The sequence below is a fragment of the Loxodonta africana genome, unplaced genomic scaffold, assembly GCF_030014295.1.
Source record: "Loxodonta africana isolate mLoxAfr1 unplaced genomic scaffold, mLoxAfr1.hap2 scaffold_40, whole genome shotgun sequence".
Taxonomy (NCBI): Eukaryota; Metazoa; Chordata; class Mammalia; order Proboscidea; family Elephantidae; genus Loxodonta; species Loxodonta africana.
This window is the reverse complement of record NW_026975113.1, coordinates 1,498,381-1,517,590: the sequence shown is the minus strand read 5'-3', so window position 1 is coordinate 1,517,590 and position 19,210 is coordinate 1,498,381.

Genomic DNA, 19,210 nt, shown 5'->3' with positions numbered 1-19,210 from the left:
AAATATAGAATTTAAGATATAAAATACACAATTTAGAAGAATAAAAAATAGAATACAGAATACAGACTGTAGAAGTATATAGATTATAGAATATAGAAGAATATAGAGTATACAGCATAGAAGGTAGAATAAGGAATATAGAACAAAGAACAGAGAATTTAGAATATAGAAGAATATGGAATATAGATTATGGAATACAGAATATACAAGAATATAGTATATAAAAGAATATAGAACACATGACATAAAACATAGAATATTGATTATAAAGTATAAAATGTAGAATATAGAAGAATAAAAAATACAGAAGAATATAGAATATAGAATAGACTATAGAAGGATACAGAAAATAGATGTAGAATATGGAATATAGAATACAGAATATAGAAGTACATAGAATATAGCAGAATATGCAGTATAGAAGAACATAGAATAGAGGAGAATATAGAAGGCAATAGAATACAGGACACAAAAGAATATAGAAAACAGAAGAACATATAATATCAAATATAGAAGACAATAGAAGATAGTAGATAGAAGACACAAGATGATAGGAGACAGATTGAACATAGAACACAGTACAAAGAATACCAAATATAGAAGAATATAGACTATACAGCACAGAATATTTAATATAGAAGAATATTAAATACAGAATTTAGAATGTAGACTATAGAAGAATATAGAGTACAGAATATAGAAGATAGAATATTGAAGAATACGGAATAAAGAATACAGAATGTAGGATACAGAATATATAATAATATAGAGTATAGAATATAGAACATAGAATATAGAAGAATGTAAAATATAGAATGTAGAATATTAATAAAGAATATAGAATGATATAGAATAAAGGAGAATATAGAACATAAAATCTAGAATATAAAATATATAAGAATGTAGATTATAGCATATAGAAGAATGTAGAATGTGGAATACAGAATATATGTACAGTATATAGAAAATAGAAGAATATAGAATATATAACATAGAATGTAGAATATAAAATATATTTTAGAATACAGATTTTAGAATATAGAATACAGAATAAAGAATGTAGAATATAGACTGCAGAGTATAGAATATAGAATACAGAAGAATATAGAAAATGGAATAAAGAATATGGAATATAGATATAGAAGAATATAATATATAGAAGAATATTGAATATAGAATATGGAATGTGGGATGTAGAATATAGAGGAAAAAAGAATATAGAGGTATATAGAATATAGAAGAATATAGAATATAGAAGAGTATAGAATATAGGAGGATATAGAATATACAAGAATATGGAATATAGAATAATATAGGATACATGATATAGAATAAAGCAGAATATAGACTACAGAATGTAGAATGTATAGAAGAATATAGATTTTTGAAGAATATAGAATTTAGAATGTAGAGTATAAAATATAAAGACTATAGTATTTAGAATGTAGAATATAAAATAAGAGGAATACAGAATATAGAATACAGAATGTGAACTGAAGAATATAGAATGTAGAATATAGAAGAATATAGATTATAGCACATAGAGGCATACAGAATATGGCATGTAGAGTGTGGAATATAGTATACACAATGTGGAAGAATATAAAATATAAAAAATAGAAGTGTACAGAATATAGAATGTACAATATTGGATATAAAATATGGAATGTAGAATATATAAAATAGGACAGTATAGTTTATATAATATGGAATATAGAGTACAGAATATAGAATAAAGAACGTAGAGGATAGAAGATAGAATACAGAAGAGTATAGAATATAGAATATTGATGAATATAGAATATAAGACATAAAATATACAATATAGAAGAATATAGAATATAGAAGTATATAGATTATAGAATATAGATAAATATAGAATGTAGATTATAGAATATAGAAGAATATAAAATATAGAAAGTAAAAATAGAACATGGAATATAGAATATGGAACATAGAAGAACATAGTATTTAGAAGAATATAGAATATTGATGAATATGGCAAAAAGAATATAAGACATAAAATATACAATATAGAAGAATATAGAATACAGAATACAGAATGTACAAGTATATAGATTATAGAAAATAGAATGCAGAATGTAGAATATAGAATACAGTACATAGAATAGAGAATATAGCAGAATATAGATTATAGAATATAGAAAGTAAATGTAGAATATAAAATATAGACTATAGAAGACCATAGAATATAGAAGAATACAGAATATAGAATAGAGAAGAATATGGTATACAGAAGAATATAGAACAGCAAACAGAATATTGAATATAGAATGTAGAATATAGAATAAAGAAGAATATAGAATGTTGAAAGTAGGATATAGAATGTAGAATACAGAGTATAGAATATAAAATTTAGTATATGCAATATAGAAATAGAAGAATATAGAATGTAGAGTTTAGAATGTAAAACGTAGAATATAGAATATGGAAAAATATAGAAAAAAGAATATTGAATATAGAACGTAGAATACAGAATGTGGAATACGGAATACAGAACATAGAAGCATACAGTATTTCGAAGAATATAGAATACAGAATATAGGGCATAGAATATAGAGTACAAAATATAGAATATAGAAGAATATAGAATATAGCATATAGAAGAACATAGAATAGAGAATATAGAAGAATATAGAGTAGAGAATATAGAAGATAAAATATAGAAGATAGAATATAGAATAAGGAATATTGAAGAATATGGATTATAGGATTTGGAATATAGAATATAGAAGAATATAGACTAGAGAATATAGAAGATAGAATACAGAAGAATAAAGAACATTGACAATTATGGTATATACAATATAGAATAAAGAATATTGGATATACAATATAGAAGAATATAGTTTATAGATTATTGAGGAATGTAGAATATAGAAGAATATAGAATATAAAAGAATATAGAGTTTAGAGTGTAGAATATAGAATAAAGAAAAATTTAGATTATAGAAAGTAGAATATAGAATATAGAGTTATATACAATATAGAACATAGAATATGAAGAATAGAGAAGAATAAAGAATAGAAAAGTGTTTAGAGTACAGAATGTAGACAGTAAAATACAGAATACAGAAAATGAAATATAGAGTATAGAATGTAGACTATAGATTATAGAATATAGAAGAATATAGAATATAGAGAACAGAATATAGAATATAAAATAGAGAATATAGAACATAGAAGATAGAAGGATATAGAATACAGAATACAGGATATTGACAAAAATGGAATATAGAATGTAAGATATAAAATATACAATATAGAATATTACAGAATATAGAATGTAGAAGTACATAGATTATAGAATATAGAAGATATAGAATGTAGAATATAATATATAGAAGAATATAGAATACAGAATAAGAAGAATATAGAATGCAGAATATAGAACATGGAATATAGAATAGAGTATATAGAAGAATATAGAATATTGATGAATATCTAATATAGAATATACAGAACAGAATATAGAACATAGAATATAGAAAAATATAGAATATAGGATAGAGAATATGGAATACAGAATATAGAATATTGATGAATATGGAATGTAGACTATGATATATAAAATGTACAATATAGAAGAATATAGAATATACAAAACAGAATATAGAATGTAGAAGAATATAGATTAAAGAATATAGAAGAATATTGAATATAGAATTTAGAATGCAGAATATGGAACATAGGATAGAGAATATAGATTATAGAATACAGAACGTGGAATATAGAATATAGAAGAATACGGACTATAGGAAAATTTAGAATATAGAATGTAGAGTGGAGAACATAGGATATAGAATACAGAACATACAAGAAAATAGAATATAGAATGTAGGATATAGAATACAGAATATAAAAGAGAGAAGTTAAAGAATATAGAAATATTTAGAATACATAATGTAGACTGTAGAATATAGAAGAATATAGAGAAGAGAATATAGAACATAGAGGATAGAACATAGAATATAGAAGAATATAGAATAGAGGATATTCAGGAAAATGGAATATAGACTATAAAACATAAAATATACAATATAGAAGAATATAGAATAAAGAATGTAGAATACAGATAATACAATACAGAACATAGAATAGAGACTATAGAGTGTAAACGTATATAAATTACAGAATATAGAAGAATATAGAATACAGAATGTAGAATGAATATAAATTATAGAACATAGAATATAGAATACAGAAGAATATAGATTATGGAAAGTAGAATACAGAAGTATATAGAATATAGTAGAGAATGTTGAATATGGAATATAGAATATAGAAGAATATAGTTTATAAAAGAATATAGAAAATAGAATATTGATGAGTATAGACTATAAGACATAAAATATACAATGTAGAAGAATATAGAAAACAATGTAGAAGTATATAGATTATAAAATACAGAAGAATATGGAATATATACTGTAGAATGTAGAATATACAATATAAAACACAGAATACAGAACATAGAATTTAGAATATTGAAGAATATAGGTTATAGAATATAGAAGAATATAGAATGTAGAAAAATATAGACTGTAGAATATAGATTACAGCATGTGATATAGAATAGAGCATGTAGAAGAATACAGAATATAGAACATAGAAGATAGAATATTGAATATAGAAAATAGAATGGTGATTATTAAATACAGAAGAAAAATATACAGAAGATTATACGATGTAGAGTATAGAATGTAGAAGAATACAGAAGGGTATACAATATGGAATATAGAATATAGAAAGTAGAATACGGAATATAGAAGAATATAGAAGATAATAGAATATAGGACACAAGAATATAGAAAATATAATATAGAACAGAATATACGATATAGAAGAAAATTGACGATAGAAGATAGATTGAAGATAGTAGATAGAAGAAAGCAGATGATAGAAGAGGATTGAACATAGAACATAGAACACAAAACATAGATTATAGAGTATAGAATACAGAATATAGAATTTAGAATGTAGATAGAATACAGAATATAAAACATAGAATATTGAATAAGGAATATAGAATATAGAAGAAAATAGAATACAGAAGAATATAGAATATAGAGTGTATATAATGTAGAATATAGAAAATAGAATTTATAATTTACAATATAGGTAAATATAGAATAATACAGAATAAGAATAATATAGAATATTGTTGTTGTTAGGTGCTGTCAAGTCGGTTCCGACTCATAGAGACCCTATGCACAAAAGAATGAAACAGAGTTGGTCCTGCGCCATCCTTATAACAGGTGTTGTGCTTGAGCTCATTGTTGCAGCCACTGTGTCAATCCACCTCGCTGAGGGTCTTCCTCTTTTCCACTGACCCTGTACTCTGCCAAGCATGACGTCCTTCTCCAAGGACTCATCCGTCCTGAAAACGTGTCCAAAATATGTAAGACGCAGTCTCGCCATCCTTGCCTCTAAGGAGCATTCTGGCCGCACTTCTTCCAAGATAGATGTGTTCGTTCTTTTGGCAGTCCATGGTATATTCAATATTCTTCGCCAACACCACAGTTCAAAGGTGTCAACTCTTCTTCGGTCTTCCTTATTCATTGTCCAGCTTTCACATTCATATGATGTGATTGCAAATACCATGGCTTGGGTCAGGCACACCTTAGTCTTCAGGGTGACATCTTTGCTCTTCAACACTTTGAAGAGGTCCTTTGCAGCAGATTTGCCCAGTGCAATGCATCTTTTAATTTCTTGACTGCTGCTTCCATGGTTGTTGATTGTGGATCCAAGTAAAATGAAATCCTTGACAACGTCAATCTTTTCTCCATTTATCATGATGTTGCACATTGGTCCAGTTGTGAGGATTTTTGTTTTCTTTATGTTGATTTGCCGTCCACACTGAAGGCTGTGGTCTTTGATCTTCAAATATAAAATATTGAACATAAAATGTAGAATATAGAAGAATATAGATTATAGCATATAGAAGAATATAAAATATAGAATGTAGAATGCGGAATATAGAATATAGCATATAGAACGTAGAATACAGAATATAGAAGACTATAGAATATAGAAGACTATAGAATATAGAAAATAGAAGAATATATAATGTAGAATGTAGAATACAAAATATATAATAAAGATGAGTATATAGAATATCATTATAGGATATAGAAGAATATAGAAAGTAGAATATGAAATAGAGTATAGAATAAAGATGAATATAGAATATAGAAAAATACTGAATGTAGAATATAGAATATGTAAGATAGGAAATAGAAGAATATAATATATAGAATATAGAACACAGAATATTGAACATAGAATGTAGAATATAGAACAATAAAGAATATAGAAGTATATAGTATTTAGAGGAATACAGAACATAGAATATAGGATATAGAATATAGAACAGTATAGAATATAGAATACAGAAGAACATAGAATATAGTATGTATAATGTAGAACATGGAATAGAGAATACAGAATATAGAAGAATACAGAAGGATATAGAATATAGAAGAATATAGAATATAGAAGGATATAAAATATAGAAGAATATAGGGAGAATAAAGGGAGAAGCAGAGAGAGATTTCATAAAGACACAAGCGGAGATGACAATGTGACCACAGAGGCAGAGATTGGATGATGCAGCAACAGCCATGGAATAGAGACAGCCACCAGAAGCTGGAAGAGGCAATGAACAGATTCTCCCCTGGAGCCTCTGAAGAGTGTGTGGTGTGGTTCTGCCGTGACAGCTTGATTAAGGCTCAGGTATTTTGGCTCTGACTTTGGATTTCTGGCCTCCTGAGCTGTGGAAGAATAAATTTCTGTTGTTTTAAGTCACTCAGTTTGTAGCAATTTGTTATAACAGACACAGAAAATGAATTAACTGACCAATAAAAGATGTGGTAATCTATGCATCATTACAGTATTGTAACCTGATGAGGGTGGATCCTGCCCGGCGCGACCCCTTGAGTCAAATGAGAGACACCAGGCCTTTGAAAAAGAGAAAACAGACTTTATTGCAAGCCGGTCAAGCAAGGAGCTCAGAGATTAAGTCTCAAATCAAGCACCCTGAGGTTGGGGATTCCAGTGCAGGTGCAGGATTTGTGATAGGGAACTTCAGCATAATTCATGAAGTTTCTAAGAACTGGCAGACAATTTCAGGAAATGAACACATACAGGGGTGCAGTAGGGGGTGCAATATGGTGGCTGGGGGCATGTGGTTTTTAGGGTGGTGTGAAACATGAAGTTTATCTAAGGACAGCTTTGTGGCTTATTGCTCAAGTCCAAATAGAGTGGGGGGAAGGTTGGTGGGTAGCGAAGCAAACTTGAGCAGAGAAGCAGTAAGATGGCCTTGAGCTGCTACACAGAATTTCTTATCAAAAGTGTGTGATGTGGCCCAGGTGTGATGCGAGGAAGGGGAACCATTTAACCCTGTTGTTTGCGGTATCAATAATATATATTTTTTAAATAATATTTATTGTGCTTTTTTAAGTGGAAGTTTGCAAATCAAGTAAGTCTCTCACATATAAACTTATATACACCTTACTACATACTCCCATTTACTCTCCCCCTAATGAGCCGGCCCGCTCCCTCCTTCCAGACTCTCCTTTCGGGACCATTTTGCCAGTTTCTAACCCTCTCTACCCTCCCATCTCCCCTCTAGACAGGAGATGCCAACACAGTCTCAAGTGTCCACCTGATACAAGTAGCTCACTCCTCATCAGCATCTCTCTCCAACCCTTTGTCCAGTCCAATTCATGTTGAGGAGTTGGTTCCTGTCCTGGGCCAACAGAAGTTTTGGGGACCACGACTGCCGGGATTCTTCTAGTCTCAGTCAGACCATTAAGCCTGGTCTTCTTTTTTTATGATTAACTTTTTTTATTAACTTTTATTGAGCTTCAAGTGAACGTTTACAAATGAAGTCAGACTGTCACATATAAGTTTATATACACCTTACTCCGTACTCCCACTTGCTCTCCCCAAGGAGTCAGCCCTTCCAGTCTCTCCTTTCGTGACAATTTTGCCAGCTTCCAATTCTCTCTATCCTCCCATCCCCCCTCCAGACAGGAGATGCCAACACAGTCTCAAGTGACCACTTGATATAATTAGTTCACTCTTCATCAGCATCTCTCACCTACCCACTGTCCAGTCCCTTTCATGTCTGATGAGTTGTCTTCGGGGATGGTTCCTCTCCTGTGCCAACAGAAGGTCTGGGGACCATGACCGCCGGGATTCCTCTAGTCTCAGTCAGACCATTAAGTATGGTCTTTTTATGAGAATTTGGGGTCTGCATCCCACTGTTCTCCTGCTCCCTCAGGGGTTCTCTGTTGTGCTCCCTGTCAGGGCAGTCATCGATTGTGGCCGGGCACCAACTAGTTCTTCTGGTCTCAGGATGATGTAGGTCTCTGGTTCATGTGGCCCTTTCTGTCTCTTGGGCTCTTAGTTGTCGTGTGACCTTGGTGTTCTTCATTCTCCTTTGCTCCAGGTGGGTTGAGACCAATTGATACATCTTAGATGGCCACTTGTTAGCATTTTAGACCCCAGACGCCACATTTCAAAGTGGGATGCAGAATGTTTTCATAATAGTATTATTTTGCCAATTGACTTAGAAGTCCCCTTAAACGATGGTCCCCAAACCCCCACCCTTGCTCCGCTGACCTTTGAAGCATTCATTTTATCCCGGAAACTTCTTTGCTTTTGGTCCAGTCCAGTTGAGCTGACCTTCCATGTATTGAGTGTTGTCCTTCCCTTCACCTAAAGCAGTTCTTATCTACTAATTTAATCAGTAAAAAACCCTCTCCCACCCTCCCTCCCTCCCGCCTCTCATAACCACAAAAGTATGTGTTCTTCTCAGTTTATACTATTTCTCAAGATCTTATAATAGTGGTCTTATACAATATTTGTCCTTTTACCTCTGACTAATTTCATTCAGCATAATGCCTTCCAGGTTCCTCCATGTTATGAAATGTTTCACAGATTCATCACTGTTCTTTATCGATGCGTAGTATTCCATTGTGTGAATATACCACAATTTATTTACCCATTCATCCGTTGATGGACACCTTGGTTGCTTCCAGCTTTTTGCTATTGTAAACAGAGCTTCAATAAACATGGGTGTGCATATATCTGTTTGTGGGAAGGCTCTTATTTCTCTAGGGTATATTCGGAGGAGTGGGATTTCTGGGTTGTATGGTAGTTCAATTTCTAACTGTTTAAGATAATGCCAGATAGATTTCCAAAGTGGTTGTACCATTTTACATTCCCACCAGCAGTGTATAAGAGTTTCAATCTCTCCGCAGCCTCTCCAACATTTATTATTTTGTGTTTTTTGGATTAATGCCAGCTGTGTTGGAGTGAGATGGAATCTCATCATGGATTTAATTTGCATTTCTCTAATGGCTAATCGAGAGCATTTTCTCATGTATCTGTTAGCTGCCTGAATATCTTCTTTAGTGAAGTGTGTGTTCATATCCTTTGCCCACTTCTTGATTGGGTTGTTTGTCTTTTTGTGGTTGAGTTTTGACAGAATCATGAAGATTTTAGAGATCAGGCGCTGGTTGGAGATGTCATAGCTGAAAATTCTTTCCCAATCTGTAGGTGGTCTTTTTCCTCTTTTGGTGAAGTCTTTAGATGAGCATAGGTGTTTGATTTTTAGGAGCTCCCAGTTACCTGGTTTCTCTTCATCATTTTTGGTAATGTTTTGTATTCTGTTTATGCCTTGAATTAGGGCTCCTAAGGTTGTCCCTATTTTTTCTTCCATGATCTTTATCGTTTTAGTCTTTATGTTTAGGCCTTTGATCCACTTGGAGTTAGTTTTTGTGCATGGTGTGAGGTATGGGTCCTGTTTCATTTTCTTGCAAATGGATATCCAATTATGCCAGCACCATTTGTTAAAAAGACTATCTTTTCCCCAATTAACTGACACTGGGCCTTTGTCAAATATCAGCTGCTCATATGTGGATGGATTTATATCTGGGTTCTCAATTCTGTTCCACTGGTCTATGTGCCTGTTGTTGTACCAATACCAGGCTGTTTTGACTACTGTGGCTGTATAATAGGTTCTGAAATCAGGTAGAGTGAGGCCTCCCACTTTCTTCTTCTTTTCCAGTAACGCTTTGCTTATCCGAGGCTTCTTTCCCCTCCGTATGAAGTTGGTGGTTTGTTTCTCTATCACCTTAAAAAATGACATTGGAATTTGGATCGGAAGTGCATTGTATGTATAGATGGCTCTTGGTAGAATAGACATTTTTACTATGTTAAGTCTTCCTATCCATGAGCAAGGTATGTTTTTCCACTTGAGTATGTCCTTTTTAATTTCTTGTAGTAGAGCTTTGTAGTTTTCCTGGGATAGGTCTTTTACATCCTTGGTAAGATTTATTGCTAAGGATTTTATCTTCTTGGTGGCTACTGTGAATGGTATTGATTTGGTTATTTCTTCGTTGGTGTTCTTTTTGTTGATGTAGAGGAATCCAAGTGATTTTTGTATGTTTATCTTATAACCTGAGACTGCCAAACTCTTCTTTTAGTTTCAGTAGTTTTCTGGTGGATTCGTTGGGGTTTTCTGTGTATAAGATCATGTCATCTGCAAATAGAGATAATTTTACTTCCTCTTTGCCAATCCGGATGCCCTTTGTTTCTTTGTCTAGCCTAATTGCCCTGGCTAGGACCTCTAGCACAATGTTGAATAAGAGCGATGATAAAGGGCATCCTTGTCTGGTTCCCGTTCTCAAGGGAAATGCTTTCAGGCTCTCTCCATTTAGAGTGATGTTGGCTGTTGGCTTTGCATAGATGCCCTTTATTATGTTGAGGAATTTTCCTTCAATTCCTATTTTGCTGACAGTTTTTATCATAAATGGGTGTTGGACTTTGTCAAAAGCCTTTTCTGCATCAATTGATAAGATCATGTGGTTTTTGTCTTTTGTTTTATTTATGTGGTGGATTACATTAATGGTTTCTCTGATATTAAACCAGGCTTGCATAAAAATCCCACTTGGTCGTGGTGAATTATTTTTTTGATATGTTGTTGAATTCTATTGGCTAGAATTTTGTTGAGGATTTTTGCATCTATGTTCATGAGGGATATAGGTCTGTAATTTGCCTTTTTTGTAATGTCTTTACCTGGTTTTGGTATCAGGGAGATGGTGGCTTCATAGAATGAGTTGGGTAATATTCCGTCATTTTCTGTGCTTTGAAGTACCTTTAGTAGTAGTGGTGTTAACTCTTCTCTGAAAGTTTGGTAGAACTCTGCAGTGAAGCCGTCCGGGCAAGGGCTTTTTTTTTGTTGGGAGTTTTTTGATTACCGTTTCAATCTCTTTTTTTTTTATGGGTCTATTTAGTTGTTCTACTTCTGAATGTGTTAGTTTAGGTAGGTAGTGTTTTTCCAGGAATTCATCCATTTCTTCTAGGTTTGCAAATTTGTTAGAGTACAATTTTTCATAATAATCTCATGTGATTCTTTTAATTTCAGTTGGGTCTGTTGTGATGTGGCCCTTCTCGTTTCTTATTCAGGTTATTTGTTTCCTTTCCTGTATTTCTTTGGTCAGTCTGGCCAATGGTTTATCAATTTTGTTAATTTTTTCAAAGAACCATCTTTTGGCTTTGTTAATTCTTTCAATTGTTTTTCTGTTCTCTAATTCATTTAGTTCAGCTCTAATTTTTATTATTTGTTTTCTTCTGGTGCCTGATGGATTCTTTTGTTGCTCACTTTCTATTTGTTCAAGTTGTAGGGACAGTTCTCTGCTTTTGGCTCTTTCTTCTTTTTGTATGTGTGCATTTATTGATATAAATTGGCCTTTGAGCACTGCTTTTGCTGTGTCCCAGAGGTTTTGATAGGAAGTATTTTCATTCTCATTGCATTCTATGAATTTCCTTATTCCCTCCTTAATGTCTTCTATAACCCAGTCTTTCTTCCGGAGGGTATTGTTCAGTTTCCAAGTATTTGATTTCTTTTCCCTAGTTTTTCTGTTATTGATTTCTAGTTTTATTGCCTAGTGGTCTGAGAAGATGCTTTGTAATATTTCGATGTTTTGGATTCTGCAAAGGTTTGTTTTATGACCTAATATGTGGTCTATTCTAGAGAATGTTCCATGTGCGCTAGAAAAAAAAGTATACTTTGCAGCAGTTGGGTGGAGAGATCTGTATAAGTCAATGAGGTCAAGTTGGTTGATTGTTGTAATTAGGTCTTCCGTGTCTCTATTGAGCTTCTTACTGGATGTCCTGTCCTTCTCCGAAAGTGGTGTGTTGAAGTCTCCTACTATAATTGTGGAGGTGTCTATCTCACTTTTCATTTCTGTTAAAATTTGATTTATATATCTTGCAGCCCTGTCATTGGGTGCATAAACATTTAATATGGTTATGTCTTCCTGATCAATTGTCCCTTTTATCATTATGTAGTGTCCTTCTTTATCCTTTGTGGTGGATTTAAGTCTAAAGTCTATTTTGTCAGAAATTAATATTGCTACTCCTCTTCTTTTTGCTTGTTGTTTGCTTGATATATTTTTTCCATCCTTTGAGTTTTAGTTTGTTTGTGTCTCTAAGTCTAAGGTGTGTCTCTTGTAGGCAGCATATAGACGGATCGTGTCTCTTTATCCAGTCCGAGACTCTCTGTCTCTTTATTGGTGCATTTAGTCCATTTACATTCAGCGTAATTACAGATAAATAAGTGTTTAGTGTTGTCATTTTGATGCCTTTTTATGTGTGTTGTCGACAATTTCATTTTTCCACATACTTTTTTGTGCTGAGACGTTTTTCTTAGTAAATTGTGAGATCCTCATTTTCATAGTGTTTGACTTTATGTTTGTTGAGTTGTTACATTTTTCTTGGCTTTTATCTTGAGTTATGGAGTCGTTATACCTCTTTGTGGTTACCTTAATATTTACCCCTATTCTTCTAAGTAAAAACCTAACTTGTAATGTTTTATATCGCCTTGGATCACTCTCCATATGGCAGTTCTATGCCACCTGTATTTAGTCCCTCTTTTTGATTATTGTGATCTTTTACATTTTGACTTCAGTGATTCCCTGTTATGAGCATTTTTTAAAATTAATCTTAATTTATTTTTGTGATTTCCCTATTTGAGTTGATATCAGGATGTTCTTTTTTGTGACCTCGTGTTGTGCTGGTATCTGATATTATTGGTTTTCTGACGAAATAATATTCTTTAGTATTTCTTGTAGCTTTGTTTTGGTTTTTGCAAATTCTCTAAGCTTGAGTTTATCTGTAAATATCTTAATTTCGCCTTCATATTTCAGAGAGAGTTTTGCTGGATATATGATGCTTGGCTGGCAGTTTTTCTCCTTCAGTGCTCTGTATATGTCCTTCCATTGCCTTCTTGCCTGCATGGTTTCTGCTGAGTAGTCTGAACTTATTCTTGTTGATTCTCCCTTGAAGGAGACCTTTCTTTTCTCCCCGGCTGCTTTTAAAATTTTCTCTTTATCTTTGGTTTTGGCAAGTTTGATGATAATATGTCTTGGTGTTTTTCTTTTTGGATCAATCTTAAATGGGGTTCAATGAGCATCTTGGATAAATATCCTTTCGTCTTTCATGATGTCAGGGAAGTTTTCTGTCAGCAGATCTTCAACTATTTTCTCTGTGTTTTCTGTCCTCCCTCCCTGTTCTGGGACTCCAATCACACACAAGTTATCCTTCTTGATAGAGTCCCCCATGATTCTTAGGGTTTCTTCATTTTTTTAAATTCTTTTATCTGATTTTTTTTCAGCTATGTTGGTGTTAATTCCCTGGTCTTCCAGATTTCCCACTCTGCATTCGAATTGCTCGAGTCTGCTCCTCTGACTTCCTATTGCGTTGTCTAATTCTGTAATTTCATTGTTAATCTTTTGGATTTCTACATGCTGTCTCTCTACGGATTCTTGCAACTTATGAATTTTTCCAGTATAAGAACATAGTGAGTTCTTCAACTGTTTTATCAGTGTGCTCCTTGGCTTTTTCTGCAGTTTGCCTTTTTTCATTTCTGAGGACATCCCTGATGTCTTGAAGCATTCTGTAAATTAGTTTTTTATACTCTGTATCTGATCATTCCAAGATTGTATCTTCATTTGGCAAAGATTTTGATTCTTTTTTTTGGGGGGGGGGTTGTAGAAGCTGTCATGGTCTGCTTCTTTATGTGGTTTGATATCGACTGCTGTCTCCGAGCCATCACTAAGATATTAAAAAAAATAGATTTGGTAGTGGTTTATTCTATAATTGCTCACTGAGTCTTATCTTGTTTTGTTTTCTTTCAATATATGCGGATGGGCTACTAGATTGTGCTGTCTTGTTTGTTGTAGCCCTTGACTTACTTATGACCTATTACCAGCTGGTTTGGGCTGTTTCCAGATATATATGCCTGAGTCTATTCACTATTCTTGCGTAGAATCTGATTTTGGGTCATCAAGTGTGTGCTGCACCCTAACACCTATCCACCTCTAGAAGTAGTGGCAATAGTTGTGTGCACCAGATTCTATTAGCAGCTGGGGTTCACCATCCGGGGGGGCAGGATGCTGACAGGCTTCCCCCAAGTGTCAGTGAGGTAGGTGTGTCTCTATTCCTATAGCACCTTGGTGGGAGGGCACTGCAGCTGTACCTTAGGCCCCCAATGCAAGTACCTCTACGGATTGGTAGGTGTCACCCTCCTTAGACCCCTAAGGCAAGAGGCTAGGTGGTCTGGGGGGAGCTTCAGCCCTCAGTTCCCTTGTTGTGGGTCAGTTAGGGCTCTGTTGAATAAGCAGAGATATCAGACCTGGGAAACTTGTTTTTCCAGAAAATCCGCTAAAAAAAATGCAGTCAGATCCCTATCAGAACTGCCTTTGGATTATAACCGCCACCTTGTTCCCTGTAAGGATGAAAGTCCGAGATTTGGATCATATATGCTTGGCTGTAGCTGGTTCTGTGTTTTTAGTCCAATTAGGGATGGATTTTTGGTCCCTGGGTTTTTTGTGATTCCTTCTCTCAGGCCGGAAGAATGGGTTAGGAAAAGACCAAAAAAAAAAAAAAAAGGGAAAAGCAAAGCCGCCGCGGAGCCGGAGCCGTTCTCCCTCTGGCTCAGGAAATTCCAATGTTAATGAAGCCGCCTGGGAAGGATGGGGGAGGGTTCAGAGAAACAGGAGAGTAGCACCCCAGAATATAGCCAAAGTTGCTTATGTTGCTTGGAATGACTATTTTATCTGAGATTCTTGAGGGGCGTGTCGCCTATGTGTGCTGGCTGTGTGGAGATTGCCCCCGAGGGTCTGGCCCACTAAAGCCACGGTCAGATCCTCCGCTGCCAGTCCAAAGCCTAGCATCAAGGTTCCCCTGCTGGGATGCTGCACTCCTGGCTCTAAAATCAGTCGTTGCCTCCCGGGGACTTCTCGTCCCGCCAGCCCGGTCGCCGCGCCGCCCCCGCGGACTGGCTGGGCCCCCTCCCGGGGTTAGTTCAGGGGAGTAAGCCTGCGCCCCGTGCTTGCGCTGTGACAGCGCCCAGTCAAAAGCCTGGCGCCCAGGCTCCCCAGCTGGGACGCTGCACTCTCGGCTCCAAAACCAGTCACTGCCTCCCGGGGACTTCTCCCACCAGCCGCGTTGCCACACCGCCCACGCGGACCGGCTGGGCCCCCTCCCGGGGTCAATTCAGGGGGGTAGGGCTGGGCCCCTTGTTTGCACCATCACCAGATTTTGTGTTCATCTCTCCTGGGTCCAGACCTAAGCCCGGCACCAAGGTTACCTGACTGGGACGCTGGCTCCAGGCTCCGAAAACAGTCGCCGCTTCCCCGTATTTGTTCGTTCTCCGTCTCTAAATCTGTGTTTGTTGTTCAGGGTTCATAGATTGTTATGTATGTGATCGATTCACTTGTTTTTCTGAGTCTTTGTTGCAAGAGGGATCCGAGGTAGCGTCTACCTAGTCCTCCATCTTGGCCCTCCTCTCAAGCCTGGTCTTTTTATGAGAATTTGGGGTCTGCATCCCACTGTTCTCCTGCTCCCTCAAGGGTTCTCTGTTGTGCTCCCTGTCAGGGCAGTCATTGGTTTTGGCCGGGCACCATCTAGTAAATAGTATTTTTAATAAAATATCCAGACTTAAAAACTTAAGGAAGGAGAAGTGTCTTTCACTTCTTAAAATGCGACAGATGTTATGGGTTGAATTGTGTCCACCAAAAATGTGTGTCAACTTGGCTAGACCATGATTGCCAGTATTGTGTGATGGTCCACCATTTTGTCGAGTGATGTGATTTTCCTACACACTGTAAACCCTACCTCTATGATGTTAATGAGGTAGGATTAGTGGCAGTTATGTTAATGAGGAAGGTCTCAATCTACAAGACTGGGTTGTGTTTTAAGTCAACTTCTTTTGAGATATAAAAGAGAGAAGCAGAGAGACAGGCAGACATCATACCACCAAGAAACAAGAGTCAGGAGAATAGAGTATCCTTTGGACCGGGGTTCCCTGTGCTTAGGATCTCTTGACTGGGAAATATTGATGACAAGGACTTTCCCCCAGAGCCAACAGAGGGAGAAGGCCTTCTCCTGGAGCTAGCACCCTGAATTCGGAATTCTAGCCTGCTATGCTGTGAGAGAAAAAATTTCTCTATGTTAAAACCATCCATCCAGTTGTGGTACTTCTGTTATAGCTGTGAGAGGAAAAATTTCTCTATGTTAAAGCCATCCATCCACTTGTGGTACTTCTGTTATAGCAGCACTAGATAGCTGAGACAGCAGGTAATTTGAAAAATATATCTCTGGCACAAAAAGCCTCAAATTGATGAAAGAAATAAAAAATATACTTGTATTTTTGTGTGGGTATATATATATATATTTTATATGTATGTGTGTGTGTGTGTACATAAATATATGTATATATGAGCTCTGCTGGGTTTATATATATATATAAAAAATACACACCTATATATGAGTTCTGGTGGCACAGTGGTTAAGGGTCCTGATGCTAATCAAAAGGTAAGCAATTTGAACTCACTAGCCTATTCCACAGGAGAAAGGTGTGGCAGTCTGCTTCCACAAAGATTTAGAGCCTTAGAAACACTATGGGGCAATTCAACTCTGTTCTATAGGGTCACTATGAGTTGGAATTGACTCACGGGCAACTGGTTTGATTTGGATATATATATATATATATATATATATATATGGTGTAAGATGAATGATTGAGCTACTGGAAAAGTAAGAGAAATCTGCACTATCTAGAAAGATATTGTGAATGAGTTCTGAAAAAGGTCAATACAGGTAACAGACACAAAAAAGGTGTTGATATAGGTATTCGACTTTACTCACACAATGTGGAAAGGAAGCAAAATTAAGTCCCATGCACAGTGGTTAGTTATTGCACATGCAGAGATATCAAGCTGGGACCAGGAAAATTATTTTCTTAAAAAACCCAGTAAGAGAAAGCTACATCAAAGATAAATGAGGACCATGACTTCCCTTGACCATAGATGTCTGTGGAAGGGAAATAAAAGAGCTTTTCTTAAAATTTCTATTCTCATCCCCACACTTAGATATATTTGGAAGTAAATTGCACACCACCGTGTAACTTAAATATCACCATCTCAAAATTGAGTTAACATGGAGTCCGAGTGATGAGCAGCCAGAATACACAGTTACTGAGCAACCATGAAGGACAATTCTCTTAGTATTCAAATACAGACATAGATAAATTTCTAAACAATATGATCTCAGAATGAAATATCTCATATTATATGTTTAACAGTATTGCTCTGGGCAAATCTGCTACAAAAGACCTCCTTAAAGTGTTAAGAAGCAAAGATGTTACTTTGAAGACCAAGGTGTGCCTGACCAAAGCTATGGTATTTTCAATGACCTCATATGAATGTGAAAGCTGGACAATGAATTAGGTGTTGGTGAAGAATATTGAATATGCCAGTGACTGCCAGAAGAATGAACAAATCTATCTTGGAAGAAGTACAGCCAGAATACTTTTTTGAAGCAAGGGTGCCGAGACTTTCTTTCACGTGCTTTGGATATGTTATCAGGAGGGATCAGTCCCTGGTGAAGGACATTATGCTTGATAAAGTAAAGGGTCGGTGAAAAAGAGGAAGACCCTCAAAGACATGGATTGACACAGTGACTACAACAATGAGCTCAAACATGGCAATGATTGTGAGGATGGCACAGGACCGGGCAGCTTCTCGCCCTCTTGTACATGGTATCACTATTAAAAAAAAAAAAAACATTGCCATCGAGTCAATTCTGACTCATAGTGACGATGGCAGCTAACAACGACAACATATTTTTTTCTCAAGTATTGGGATGGGAAACAACCAAGGTAACAGAATCTTAATATATTGCCTAATGGAGACAAAAGTTCCTTTTCGAGTTAAACATCTGACCTCAATAGCCCCATGGGAGTTGAGAGTAGATTGCATACCACCACGTAACTTAAATATCACCGTGTCAAAATGTATTTAACATAGGGTCCGAGTGATGAGCAGCCAGTTACTGAGCAACTGTGAAGGACAATTCTCTTATTACAATTCAGATATAGACATAGATAAATTTCTAAACAATTTGTGACCCATGGGAGTGGAATACCAGAATGCTGTTGACATATAGAGTTTAAATCATTTCTGGTTATCTTTTGGGAGAATGTCCCCTCAGTTTTGTACTTAAAGGAATTGACAATTCTCTCTCTTTTTTTTTGTACGTAATTGGTAGACAGGAACACCAGTCTCCACAGATTTCTTTTTCTTTTTTCCTTTTATTTCATTTAATCCCCTTGAGTCTTTTATGAGCAAACGTTTTGCTATTGTGAAAAATGCTGCAGTGAACATGGGTATGCATTTGTCTATTCATGTGACAGCTCTTATTTCTCTAAGATATATTTCTAGGAGTGGGATTGCTGGATCTTATGGTATTCTCTTTCTAGCTTTCTAAAGAAGTGCCATATCGTTTTCCAAAATGGTCGAACCATTTTGCATTCCCACCAGTAGTACATAAGAGTTCCAGTCTCCCCACAAATTCTTCAACATTGTTATTTATTTATTTATTTTTTACGGCAGTAATGTTGGGGTGAAATGATATCTCATTGTAGTATCAATTTCCAATTCTCTATTGGCTGGTGATCACGGTCATTTCCTCATGTGTCTGTTAGTCACTTGAGTGCCTTCTTTGGTGAAGTGTCTGTTAATTTCCTTTGTCCATTTTTTAATTGGATTATTTGTCTTTTTGTTGTAGAGGTATTGGATTTTCCTGGAGATTTTAGAGATTAGACTTCTGTTGA